Raw genomic sequence first — 14,295 nt, 5'->3', positions numbered from 1 at the left:
AAAAAGCCTACCTTTTAAAAAATATACGCATGATATAATAAAACTAAACTTCCTTTATTCTGTATTTATGCAGCTGGTCTATTGAGCATAAATGAAGGTCTTTGCATTTATTCCTGTTAAAATCTATCCTTTTAGTAAACCTGATGTTCTAGCCTCTCAAAGTCTTTGATGATCCTGATTCAGTATTTCCATCAACTAACTAGTCCTCTCAGATGAAGGTTGCTCTGCATACCATTTTAGACTTGATAAGATGTTGCTGTCATTGCTCTATACTCTAAACAAAAGAGACCCACCTCAGTCTAGGTTATGAGCAGAAAACTCAACACCTCCAAGAGTGTAGAGGTAGGTAATATGGAGTGGTGGGGCCTGTTGTCTACTAGAGTGTGTTAGGCTTTTCAGTTCACATTAATTAAACATATGAACTGCAATACCAGCATGCTGACCAATAATACCAAGTGACCCTTGGCAGGTGGTGGGTAGAAATAGTTCTGTTGCCATGGTGTCACACTGGTGGAATTTAAAGTGTGTGTAAACTAAGGCCAAACATCCCTGGTGCTTTTGACAACTCAAGCTGCAACCATGAGCAGCCCATTTTTCATCTTCAGATGGTGCTCAGGATACATTCTAATCCAGATAGGGTGCAACAAAACCATCAGATGAATTTCCTCTCGCACAAAGACACATATCTTGCTTCTGCCCCCTTGAAATTCTGCCTAGCAACAAGGAGATCACAAAGAGGAATCCCGTCTGGAGGCCACAGGCAGGACTCCTTAACTACATGGCCAGTGGCAAATGCAGCCCAGAGGAGGGGCAGAACATTGGCTTATGTATCACTGACTAGGTGAGTGTCCAGACACATGAACAAAGGGATGATTTCTCAGGAAAACAATAATAACTTACCCACACTCTTTTTTTCTTCATTACACACACACACACACACACACACACACACACACACACACACACACACACACACACGTCTTTTGCAAGTATGGAAACAATGAATGAATGATAAATGATTGAATGAATGAATGAGGAAAAGGCCTATTCTAAGTAATCTGGGAGAAACTCACTGCTGCTTTCCCAGTTATTGAGGACAGATATCTTTGTCCAGGGCAGATGCTATGAGATCATGTCTCCAAGAGATGAACTGACAATGCATTCACTTAAATTATGGTGCTCACAGAGAGGATTCTAGTTTGAACATTTGTTCATATGATTTATGGCACCCTCCATCCGGCAGAGTCAATGCAAAAAAATGAAACTTAATTACAGCATACAGACAGCAGTTTGCTTAAAAGAGAGCTGAAAGTATGTGGGGATTTTCTTTTTTCTTTTTTCTTTTTTTTTAATGAGACAGGAAACTTATTCTGAAAGAAACAAGAAAAAAGGTTTATGAAACATTTGCAACTCCTCAGACGTGTGAGTCTGACCCTTGTCGTGGAGGAGGAGGGGGCACTATGTGCCTCCACTTGGCCTCCAAACAAATCACCCTCAACCCCTCGTCCCCACCCAGCTCCTGCCTCCTCCAGTGCTAAGCTCTCCAGGATCCCCTTTTATTTTAGCTTTGACTTTCCCTTTACGAAAGAGAGTAGTATCATTGTCCTTTCTCCTTGGCAACCCAAGTCTGGAATTTTAAATTTATATAGTCTAGGAACTGTTCTGGTGTTTATATAGCTCAGAGGGTGTCATTATCAAATCCAATTAGAAACATTCCTTCTCTAATAAAAAAGTCAGCACCTTCCCATTAAATGAGGACCCACCCTTAAGTTAATTAATTGATGTTAGTACCTTATTTGCTTTTAAGGGTCTCTTGGGTACCAAGCTTCTGAGACAGAGCAGATTCTAGTTGGTAGGTCAGTGGTTTAGTTTGATGCCCATCCCTGGCTCCCAACTTATTCTACATCTAAAGCTGAGTCTCTTAACCTCTTTAAGCCTTGAGATCTCCTGAGATCCCATCCAGAGAGGCCTGGTTAATGGTACATATTTGGCAAAAGTTTGTGAGATCTACAGATGAACCTGCCTGGTGGATAACACTAGTGCTTACGATACCCACTGAATGATGATTGGCCTTCTCTGGACCATTTAGGATTCAAATGGCTCCGCCCAAGTCATTAGGAAAGGCAGCCAGCCTCTGAGGGTTAGATGTAGTTTTTGCACTTGAATTTGGAAATAGGTACTACTTTCATTAAAAAAGAAACTGTAGCAATGAAATAATACTACTTAACATTTGGATGGCATTTTATGTCTCCAGCATGCTTTCAGATAATACATTATGTAACTCACAAGCAAAGAGCATTTTATCTTTTTCCGGCATGTGAAGACAGCAGGATTCCTGAATTCTCAAAAACTAATCATTAGCACCTCTGACAACAGAAAAGTGATCAGTGATTCTGTTTTCTCTCTGAATCCAGTGACTTTATCAGCTTGTGATTCCTGCGTTCCCCTAAAATAAGGTGCTGGTCCGGGCTCAAGCTCAGATTCAGGGAGCACCCACCCAATTCATCCCCTTTCCTTACGACTCACCTACCAGTCCTCTCTCGCCATTGCTGCTCTGGTACCTTTAATGACAGGCATCAGCACCAGAAAGCAGCTTTATATATGAAAGTGTCTTATGGGTGCAGAGGAAAAAGGAACCTCTATCACTGAAACCTCACCTACAGACAGTGTATCTAACAAACTCCATTTCCCACTTGCCACTTGCTGGTATTTATCTTGTGCGTGGGCTCCCCTGGAGAATGGTGGTAAAGGACTGTTCTGCTATAGACCAGAGTCATGTTTTTCCATCTAAATCACGAAGAGGCTTCAGCTCCCATTCTCTGTTGTTTCCTACTACTTAGGTAAGAAGTCCATAACCAAAATGCTTCATTAATATGAAGGTTGCCACCTGTTTTTGGTCTAGAAAGAGGCCATCTTTGTACTTTCTTTACTTAAAAAACATCTGTTGAATTAAACAAGCTTCCTCCGTCCCTCTGCCCCTCCCTCCCTCCCTCCCAACCTCTTTTCCTCTCTCTCTCCTTACTTCTCCTTTTTTTCTATCTTAGATACAAATAAACAGTTTTTCTATGTTAAATTATCTTTCTTCAGAGAGTAAAACATGTAAGAATAAAATGCCATTCATATAATCACTGGACAGGTAAACTACTTTGTCTGACAATGTTTTAAATCAACAGTAACCTAAATAGTATGGAGAAGTCTCCATTAGGGAAGTTTCTTTTTTCTTCCTTCTTTTTTTAATCCTCCAGTTGCAAGCCATTCATTTTTACATTTCCATGTTAAAGATGCAGACTAAAAGTGCATTACCTTAATAATCAATAACTCAGTGGGAGGTCCTAATGGGGAGAATTCACTGGAAGCTACATTCCAGTTGAAGTAGCAAAGGATCACCATAGGCCTGCGGGCTATAATTAGACAACCATAAAACTAGGAGGTAAAGGGTGGCAGACTACATTAGCAGTAAAATGCTAACTTGCAAGTAATAAGTCTCGAATCTTTCATGTCTACTCGAGTGTCACTTATACTTGAACAAGGAAAATGTTATGTTAAAGAACAAATTTACATTTAGGATCCCTGAAGCTTAAGGACCGGTGAAGGTTAGTGTGGCAATGAGAAAACAAATGAATACAAATCTGCACACTTCACAATTTTCTCTTGGTGTGCCCCTTCCTTCTCCCTTTCTTTTCCATCCTTCCGTTTTTCATCCCCCTCCAGGGTCTGAGAAACATCACAGAATTTAAACACAGGAAACCAATATAAAAACCCTCTCATGCAAAGAAACAGTGTGGCTGACTTTACATTGTTTCTATTCATGGCTGGCTAGTTTTACATTTTCTGATCGGTGACTGCCAGAGACCAGGAAACCAGTTTCTTCAAGAGCATCGGTGGACCGTCTGAAGGCCTTGCATTATTGATTTTCTGCTCGTAGATTCCAGTTGCTCTGTCAATCATGGGCCAGAAATACAAGATGGCAGTCAATAAGCAAAAGACTGAACCCCCGTGAAGACCACAAAATAATTCAGGATATCTGACTCAAACAGAAAATGCCAAAATTCTCAAGAGAAAACAGATAAGCCTTTCTTAAAAGGAAAACCGTTGAGCCCCCAAAAGACACGTTATCTTATTGAGGGAGTATATTCTTGCTAACGGAGTCTGGTATTTGTTCAACAAATTAATTCATCAATAAAACATTTCTTAAGTGTCTGTTAGGTAACTTTATAGGCCCTGATGACATAATGAGGTATATTGTTCTGCTCCTATTGGACAGAAAGGTGTAGGGCAAACACATACTTGTAAGAAAACACGCTGAGTGCTGTAGCAGGGCTAAGTACAAACGGCTTTGTGAGTATAGAGGAGAGAGGTGCAGCAGCCTGGGAGAGTCAGGGAAAATCACCCGACTGATAGCTGAAGAATGCTCAGAAGTTCTGACAAACAAAGGGGGAGCAGGACTCTCTAGGTTGAGGACCTAGCATATGGCAATCACCCTACCACTCTCTCACTCTTATTCACACAAATTTTATGGACATGTATGTTATTGAAAGAGGTTTTCTTTAAACTAGAAATATAAACTGAACACTTGGTTATGTTGGTTTTCAACTATTTAATGATTTTTTCCCCCTTGTCCTCTATTAGATGTAATCCCATGGTATCTAACTCATGTTTTGTGAAAAGAAGCTGCTCAATAAATATTTGTTAATGGATTGATTAAAGAGAAGAAGGCTAAGCATGAACTGAAAAAAGTAGTAAAAATCATTAAGGAGTTATTAAATGTCTTTAGGATCCCTTAATGTGGTCTGGAAAACTTAAAAGTATTAAATGGTAAGAAACAACAACTATGGATTTTGTAGTTGAGTATTCTGGTGAAAGAGAAGCTATCCTAAATCTTTTAAAGCTGCATTCAAGTAACTATCATACCTCCTAGGTAGGGCGCTAAGGGTTCCTGTTGTTCCCTGATTAGTTTCACTCCATTGCTCAGTCTCCTCTCCCACCCTGCAGTCTCATTCATTGTGCTCCAGCCTCAGTGGCTTTTCCAAAAATGACCAAGTGGCTTCCTTCTTCAGGGCCTTCTAATATGTTATTCTTTCCACTTGAAACACATCCTTTCCTATTCTGGGCTTTTGGGCCTTACACACCCCTAGGAGGGCTGGGGCTCAGATTCACTGATCTCAGCCTGAGGCACTGACCTCTAAGAAGTTGCCAAAGCCCCATTTGCAGAAGCTCGCCTCACATCTACTGCAAAGTTCCTCTATGCAGTCAAGCCACAAATCTTTGCAACTGCCACTGGAGAATGCCACCTTTTCTTTCTCGTCTTTTCTGCCATATAAACTGGAAGACTAAACTGGAACTGCCAAGAGAAGATTCTGGGAAAAGCAGTTCCCATTCTGAGACGCAGGGAAATTTCAAGAGGGGATGACTAGGATGAGTTGACTAGATAATCCAGCATCCTGGCCAATTTCTACACATCTTTCATTTTCCCAGACTGATTCCTGATGCTTAGACAAGATGTTGCTCCTGTTTTAGAGCACTTTTTCTTAATAACACTTAGCACAATGGTAATATATGGTTACATGTGTTGTTATGGCTTAAATATTTTTCTTGTCCACTAGAAGCCCTAGTTCTTTGTGTTTACCAAAATATCCTCTCAATAAATATTTACTGAAGGAATGAATGAAGTACCTCAATTTTTCTTCAAGGATTTATGTTCTTGCAATGCCTGAAAGTTATCCTTCCTGAATATTGTACAGAGGTAAGGTTTTGATATAGATACAACAAGTGGAAAAGATTGGGTTAAATCAATGATTGCAGGGGTACACTTGAAAATTGTTGAAGAGCTCATAGCAGGGAGGACAATTTTTCATTCTCTATCAAAAGTTTTTAAAATATGTCTATCCTTTGGCCTAGAAATTTTAAGGATGCTTTCTAATGACATTTAAAGCTCTGAAGGAGATTGATGTATGAAGACTATTCATTGCATTATTCATTGCAAATTCTGGCAAGAGTTGTCCTTACTCTGCGTTTATACTTCCACACCTCCCACCTACTTCTCAAACCACTGCTATATGGCTTCTGTCCCCCTAAACCCACTGCAGATGTCTGTCTGAGACCAGTAATGACCCTCTTCTCATCAGTAAACTCAATGGGTATTTGTAATAGGCATCATACTTGACCTCTCAGAGCCCTTGACCTATGGGTGGTTTTCTGCCTTTATAAACATCCTCCCACTCTTCCGTTTAGAACCTGGCTGTTCTTTTACTCCTGGCCACTCATTCTCAGTCTCTTTTGTGAGTCTGTCTTCCTCTGTTTTGTGGTTCTGCTCTATGTTCTTATTCTTTTCTTCTCCCTCAGGGAAAATGTGTCCTTTTCTGTTATTTCAATCACCTTTCATATGCTGAAAAATCTCAAGTTTATCTCTGGACAGAAGGATCTCATTATATGCATTCGGATACTGCACCTCTCAAATAAGCATATTAAACTCAGTTTACCTAAAGCCTAACATGCCAGCATTCCCAGTAAATGTGCTTCATTCAATCACTTATTCAGCTCAAAGTGTGAGTGTGCGAGTGTGTGTGCAAGTATGTGTGTGTGCGTGTGTGTATGTCATGGAAATGGAGATTTTACTTACCTTCAGGTAGGCAAGTTAACCAGTGTCAGACCATAAGTAGCTCATGGTTATTCTTTTTAATCTGGTTCTATTTTCTGCAGGGTTAGTTATTTCATTCCAGATTTTGGCAATAGTGTTATAAAGAAGTTGTAATTTAGAGCATTTTGGGTCTAGGCAACCCCTCTTTTCCTGAATCTTCTTGGCTATTTCAGATAAAACTAAGAGAGCTTGGTACTATTTCAAACCAGAACCCATAAGCATCATATTTAAGGCTTGCTTGGTTCCATCATATGAAAACACTAGAATTTATTTAATTTCTCCTCTGACTACTTTCTAATAAAAAATGGGTTCAGAAATATTCTACTGAATTGAGAGGTCAGGTTAATTAGGCTGTTAATAGGCTTTCCTATACACTCATGTTCATAAGTCTGAAATATCTGGAGTTTGACTTGAAAAGGAAATACCTAGCAGGATTACATTCACCTGTATGTCTATGTTCCTTTAAAAGATGTTTGCTGCCATATTCTGGAGAAACCTGACAGAAGTAAAATAAAACATCATCTTTTAGAAATTGGGGGATTATTATGAGCTCCATGAAAGAAGCCCTTTATATTTTACATAATTATGGGAATGTTTTGCTGTGCCTTGGTTGAAGATTATGAAAGGACAGCTTTCAAGACGCTTTTGACTTACTGACCATTCATAAGTCTGTTCAAATAAGAATAAGTCTCTGCAAGTTTGAGGAGTAAAGGAAAATGTCAAATTGTGTTCCAGAGGAGTACGACTTGAGTTTCATTCATTTGAATAATAAATGGAACCTTAGGGTGGTTTTTAGTATGTTCAAAGCACTATACATCCTGTTCCATGGCTTGCCTTCTACTGAGAAAACACCAAAATATCTGCGTAAGGTTTGAAGTGACACTAAGCTCTTACTTGTCTTACGTCTCCCTAATCCCCGCATTTTCTCCTCAGCAATCTTTTTCTGGTTTGTTATAAAACCTCAGTCTATTAGCAGGTAAACAATAGAAGTTTATTCTCTCACCCAAGCTAGGCATTTGTTTTAAGGTACATAGAAGTATAAAATATGGAACATTCTTCAAGGATGAAATAATGTTGAGAAAAGGCAATACGTATATGAAATAAACAAAATATGACTTAAATAAATTGGAGATCCTGAGCCTGGAGAGGGAAAGAGTTAAGTAGTGGGGAGATGGAAAATTTTTGCAGAATAAATATTATAATGATGGCCATGTGGAAAGAGTGATTCAAGTTGTGGAAAGAGTGATTCAAGTTGCTCTGTTTAGTGCCAGAGGGTGGAGCTAGAAAAGGAGTGGAAGTTAGAGCAGGGCATCTTGGAATTTTAAAGCAACTGAACCAAGAGCAGAATGGCCTCTGTTGAGAGAGAGTGAGTTTCCTGTCACCTAAGTCATTCAAGGAGATGCTGGATAAACACTGATTGGTGCTGGTATGGAAGGAATCCTAGAATGAGGTAGGAAGATGGACATGGGAACCTTTAAGATCCATTTTGACTCTGAGAGTCCATGTTTTCTAGGTAGAGATGATATGACATTCTAGCAATTAGAGAATATATTACATAGATAATGCAGAACCAGAACATTATTTTAGTAAACTTGGATGAGGCATTTGTTCTTGAGAACTAACATATTGTGAATATGTCAGTATATGCATCTTACTGGGTTAGTATCTCCTGCCTTAATCAGATTCTGAAAATTTCTGATTTCAAATGTACTATGAGCACAACAATAGAGGCCCCATGTTAAAGCATTTACCCTCACCCCTTATTGTATTTTAGGGAGTGAAACTTCAGTGGTGAGATAGCTGTTTCCTAACAGAAAGCAAGGTCTAAGGGGAAAAATACATAGGACAATTAAGTATTTCTAGTAGGCAAAAAGGACTAAAGGGAAACTGTGAGACTCAGAAGTGCAGGGGATGGGGTACAGTGGTGGAGACCCAGAGGGGGGGATGATATTTTTGCATTGGCTCAAAATTGAAATCATCTTCCTTTCTCAGAGCAGCTCCCTTCCTATTACCACAAATCCTGTAATGTCATTGTTCCCCAAAGAAACAAAATAAAAAATATATGTATATAAATATATATTCCTATATATACATGATACATATTCATATATTTATGTGTATACATTTATATATTTATATGTATATTTCATTTTAAGGACTTGTCTCATAAGATCTGGGGTGCTGGCAAATTTGAAATGTGTAGGTCAAGCTGGCAGGTTGGAAACCCAGAAGGAGGGGATACTACAGTATTGAGGTAGAATTTCTTCTCTCCTCTCTGGGAAACCTCAGTGTTTCTTCTTAAGGCCTTCAACTGATTGAATGTGGCCCACTGATGTTATTGACGGTAATCTTAAATTAGTTGTAGATATAAACAATTTAAAAAAACACTGTTACAGCAACATTGAGATTAGTAGTTGATTAGCTGGTACTATGATTGAGTTAACTTCATACATTAAATTAACTATCACAACCACTATGCTTATACCTTTCAGGCCAGAAAACTTAAGCTTACCATTCTTCTTTCTCACAAATTTTTTAATGCTTTTATTCTAGAAAGTAACGCAAGGAAACTCATTTTTTATGGAGGTGGAATGAAGGTGACAGAGTACCAAGAAAACACAGAGCTTCCTTCACAGCTGTGTCCAGGGTTGGCCTTGTTAAATGGAGTTGGCAGTCGCTCAACTATCTGTACCACTTTCCAAGTAGTAGCAATGCATTTGTTCTTATTCACCTTATTTTGTTTTTGTGCAATGGATGGCTTTGATTATGCATATAATTTTTAGTTGAGTGATATAATTCAACTCTAACCTACTAAGCTGCCTAGGGAATGGCAGATATCAGCAAAACCCCATTAATTTTGTGCCCTTAATATATCACATCAGGAGCACAGTAATATTTGCAGCAGTTATTGCTGCATATCACACAATTGCAACATTTCTTATTTTAACTCATGTGTGTCTGAATTTGCCTAGGTTTGTCTGTGGTCTTTTCTTTCTTCACACCGGCTCTGTTATTAGTGGACTGTCTGAGACATGCCCACCTCACAGTTAGAACAGAAAAGCAATGAAGGAAAGTGGAAATGTGGGATGTCACTCACAGCTGAGGCTCGGGGCTGAAATTTTGTCACCTCTATCTGCATTTTATTGGCAAAAGGAAAGCACATCAGTGGGATGGGAAGTATATTCTGCCTCTGGTGGGAAAACCTACAAAGTGACATTGCAAAGATCATGGATACGGGAAGAGGTGGAATGGTGGGCCAATCATTTAATGTAAAATGTGTGATAGTATATTAGTTTTCTATGGCTACTTTAACAAATTACTACAATTTTGGTGGCTTAAGACAACAGAAATGTATTCTGTCATAGTTTTCAGGCAAGAAGGCTGAAACTAATATCCCTGGGGCAGAGTGGAGCTGCCCACGGCACAGACCCCTGCAGGCTCTTGGGGAGAAGCCATCCCTTGCCTCTTCCAGCTCCTGGCAGCTGCTTGACTCCAAACTTCCTCCATGGTCCCCTTGCCTTCTGCTCTTCTATCTTCCACCCCATGTATGTGAAATCTCCCTCTGCTTCTCTACTAAAGGATACATGTATTTAGGGTGTATCTGGATAAACCGGGAAACTCTCCCCATCTCCAGGTCCTTAACTGAATCATATCATTTGCATATAAGGAATAGTCAGGTTTCCAGGAATTAAGGCCTGATATTTTTGAAGGACAGTTTTCAGCCTACGACAGAAAAGGACAGCAGCCATAGAAGGCTTACCGTACAGAGGAGCCAATCCAAATCTTTACATATACTAACTATTTAAGTTTCAAAACAGCCTTTGACATTGTGTCAGTTACTATCCCTACTTATTAAATGAGGGAAATAAGGCAGGAGAAGCTAACCAACAACTTGTCCAAGTAGTAGAGCCAGGATTTGAGCCATCTGGCTCCGGAGTCTCTCTTAATTGCTACATTCTGCTACTTCTTAACTTTGCTTGTAAATCAACAGAAACATAGGTGGAAACCATAGCCATAACTTCTAACACTGGGATTTTTTAATGTTGTGCTTTTAATATCATTAAACGGAATTGGTTTCTTTCACTGGGAAACATGGGATGGGCTTCTGAGAAGTGCAGGGAGTGGTAAAAAGAATATCTTGGATGCTGTTAGCAATTGTTCTAAAACTACTGGACTGGGATCAATGATCATATTTGTGGGTGATATTCCAGGGGCCAAGTTCTCAGCAGAGCTTCTCAGTTTGGAACATTTCTGCTTTGTAAATGCTCTTGTTCCTTCTCTTCAAAATTACTAAGAATTTGTAATTAGTGCTTGAAAGAGTTTGTGTTCTTGCTTCCTACAGGAAACTGAAGCCAAGGAGTCTTAACATGCGTAATTTAATAGGCAACAAAATCTGAGTCATGATGGTGGTTAGGTTATTTCAAATCAGTCATTCAATAGAGTGATGTGTTTCTTTAAATACACAGGCATTTTTCATGACTTAAATGTTGAGCTTTCTTAGCTTAGCTTCTGTCTACCCTTCAAAAGGGATACATTAGTTACATGTATTATTCTGTTTGCTATTTTTGGTTTAAATACTGACAAAATCTAATTTATTATATTTTGAGGAGCTCTAACATTGCACAAAGAAGGATGAGTCCAACCACATATGGTGTGAGCCAAATGCCTTCGGAGATTTTTCTACCTTTTTGCTTTACTAGGACTTTCTCCCTTCACTCTTTAGTCCACATTTTTTTGAAGGTCATTCATTGGCACATAGTTTAGTCATTTGTTCCCAATCAAAAAGTCTTATACATAAGTAAGATATTTATTTCCAAATGGTTTTGCTGGTTTTTTTAGGTGTGCCTAAAGATTTTTCTATTATACATTAAAAGCTACTATTATTATTTTCTCCAAGAGTAAATACACTTAGATCCATAAACTTTAAATAGATTCCATACTTATTAAGTCTACCAAAATGACTGAATGGCAAAAAACACATTCTCACTTAGGCTTCTGAAAGTTGGGAAGACAATTAGTTTCTCAGGTACAGGTACAAATAATGAACTCAAAGCTAGACCTTTTCTTTCAGTTTTTCTCTTTTTATCATTTTGTAGAGAACTATCATCTGGACTAATTCTAAAGAAAAGCAAGAAGGAAGATCAAGGCTAATAATTAAATTTCTGCCACAGAGAAAATTGCCAAAAAATTAATCATGGTATGTGGATCAGGAAATATAAGGGAATTTTATATTTACTCTTCTCTGAATGTTATTACAGGCACAGAGTGAGGGGGTAAAAAACACCTAAACTATTAGGTTTAGGATGTTATGTGTAGTGGGATAATACTTGGGAGTTTCAGGAGAAACATGAACCTTCAAGATGGTAATAATACGTTAACACTAAGCTTGCTCCCATGTCAGCCCTCATTCTCCTTCCCTGCTAGGGACCATCTATGTCAGTTAGTCACATGGCCCTCCCCTACTTCATTCAGATCTCTACTTCAAGACTTTCTCCCCAGAGATTCCTTTCTGGACCATCCTATCAGAAGGAGTAACCTCTGCCACTTTAACCTTGTGTCTTTTTATTGTTTCTTCTTGATATGTATAATGACCTCAGTTTATATCATATGTTCATTCTCTAATTGCTTGTTGTTGTTTGTTAATTTTCTGTCTTTCTCTATTCCTTCTCCCTGCCACCCGACGTCTGTACCAAGATTTGTGCAGAGTGGGTACCCACTACATATTTGCTGTTCCCATTGAATCCCCAACCCACACTTCAATTACAAACACGCTTTGTTTATGATTGAGAGGTATAATGAGCAGTAACTAAACCTGACCTCTGTTCCACAAGAGTTTCCGTCTTTCTCATTCAATGCTGTACAATATACTTGAAAAACCAAGGCAGGTGAACCACTGCTGGAGAATCCAGGGAGAATTGTCTCCTACATCAGCCAGTTAGTAACAATTGGAAGCCAAGTCCTAACTAACTCTTCATTTAATTATTCCTTTATTGACTTACCCAAAACCTGAATAGCACTTTAAACAGTGTCTGGCACATAGTTCCTACTCAGTAAAAATTAATCCTTTATTCTCATGCCATGGATTGCCTTTTGTTTTTTGTGGGTGTATATATGAGATTTCCTCTTTACTTCTGATTATATGTGGCATGGATATCGGGATAGGCTTGATTTAATAAAGGGGTATACTAGAAAAAAAATCACTCTTAATCTCATCATTGCTGAACTCTGTTCTGAAGACATCAATGGACCAAGCCCATTGTAACACATCATTACATGAATGTGGATACATTGTGAGTGCTCCATAACTTGTAAACATAGTAAATATATGGAATCTTAGAGTGGAGACCTTAAAGATCACCTACTCAAGTTGTCCTCTTTCCTCAGATTTGTTAATTTCCTAGGAAGGAAACAAGCTAAAGGGCCAAGCAGATTGTCCACAGTCATACTGAGTTAACAGCAGAGTGGGTAATGTGAGTCTTGATATAATAGTATGCCTGTAACAATAATTTGAGTCCTATCTTCTTGTACTGCTTTTTAAAAGGTTATTCACAGTATGAGTGGTTTGAGCTAACTGCCTCTTTAAGTACTTTTCCAGGAGAGTGAGGAGCTGCCCAGACCTGAAGGAGATGAACTTGGGACGTATTATAAGAGAAGCTAGTGGCTGCATGAAGAGCGCAGATGAAATGCCATTAATCAGTACTTATCTACTGAGTAGGAAATGGTATATCCTAGCAGGTGTAAACTCTGGAGTCAGATTCAGATTTGGGTGTGAATGCCTACTTAATTTAGCTCTTTAAAGTTACTTAACATTTGCCTCAGCTTTATCTCAGATCCTTTATGTATAGCCTTAAGATAATAATGGTTTCTTTTCTTAAAAGATTAAATGACAAAGTGAATAGGTAGTATATAGTACAGTATATATACATACACACACACACACACACACACACATACAATAAGCACTTAATAATATTAGGATCACTTATATATTACACTCTGAATCATTTGGCCTGGATATTATCTGTTGGCCTGTCTACATTCTTTCTCCAGACTACTCCACCCTGCTTTGTGCATTTGGACAATGAGCCATATGTATCACCGCAATGGACAATCTTAGGTTCAGCTAAGGGGGAGCCCTGGCAAAGGACTGGTAAAAGGGAAGAGAGAACCACTGTGAGCTCATTGTGAAGTCCCGCAAGAGCCTTCTGTCAGGCTGCCCTCTGCACAGTGTTCTCTGTACCCCACGGTTCTGGCTACTGCCCTCACCTGCCTGCCCACTGCCACTAGTGGCCATGGCATTCTGCATTGTCTCTTGAGGTCTCTGACTACCCTGCCCCCACTTTTATATAGAGTCTCTTTGTTCAACACTTCTCAAATTGTTCTAATCTGAATGTGCCCTCAAATCCTCTCTGACTCCCCATTTTCTCCCTTTTGATTTCTGCTACTCTGCAAGCTAAGTATTATTTCCATTTAATGCATGAAGCTACTGAGTGACACTTAGGCAAGTTAATTTTTCAAAGTAAACTGACTACTAAATAACCATGTCAAGATCATAATCCAGTATTTTTCTGGCTCTGAAGTCCATGGCATTCTAATATGCCATGTTTATGTACATCTATTGTATACCCTAGATCATATTCCTCAAGGCAGGACCGTGA

This window comes from Manis pentadactyla, chromosome 4, assembly GCF_030020395.1.
Source record: "Manis pentadactyla isolate mManPen7 chromosome 4, mManPen7.hap1, whole genome shotgun sequence".
NCBI lineage: Eukaryota > Metazoa > Chordata > Mammalia > Pholidota > Manidae > Manis > Manis pentadactyla.
This window is presented reverse-complemented; position numbering follows the sequence as displayed.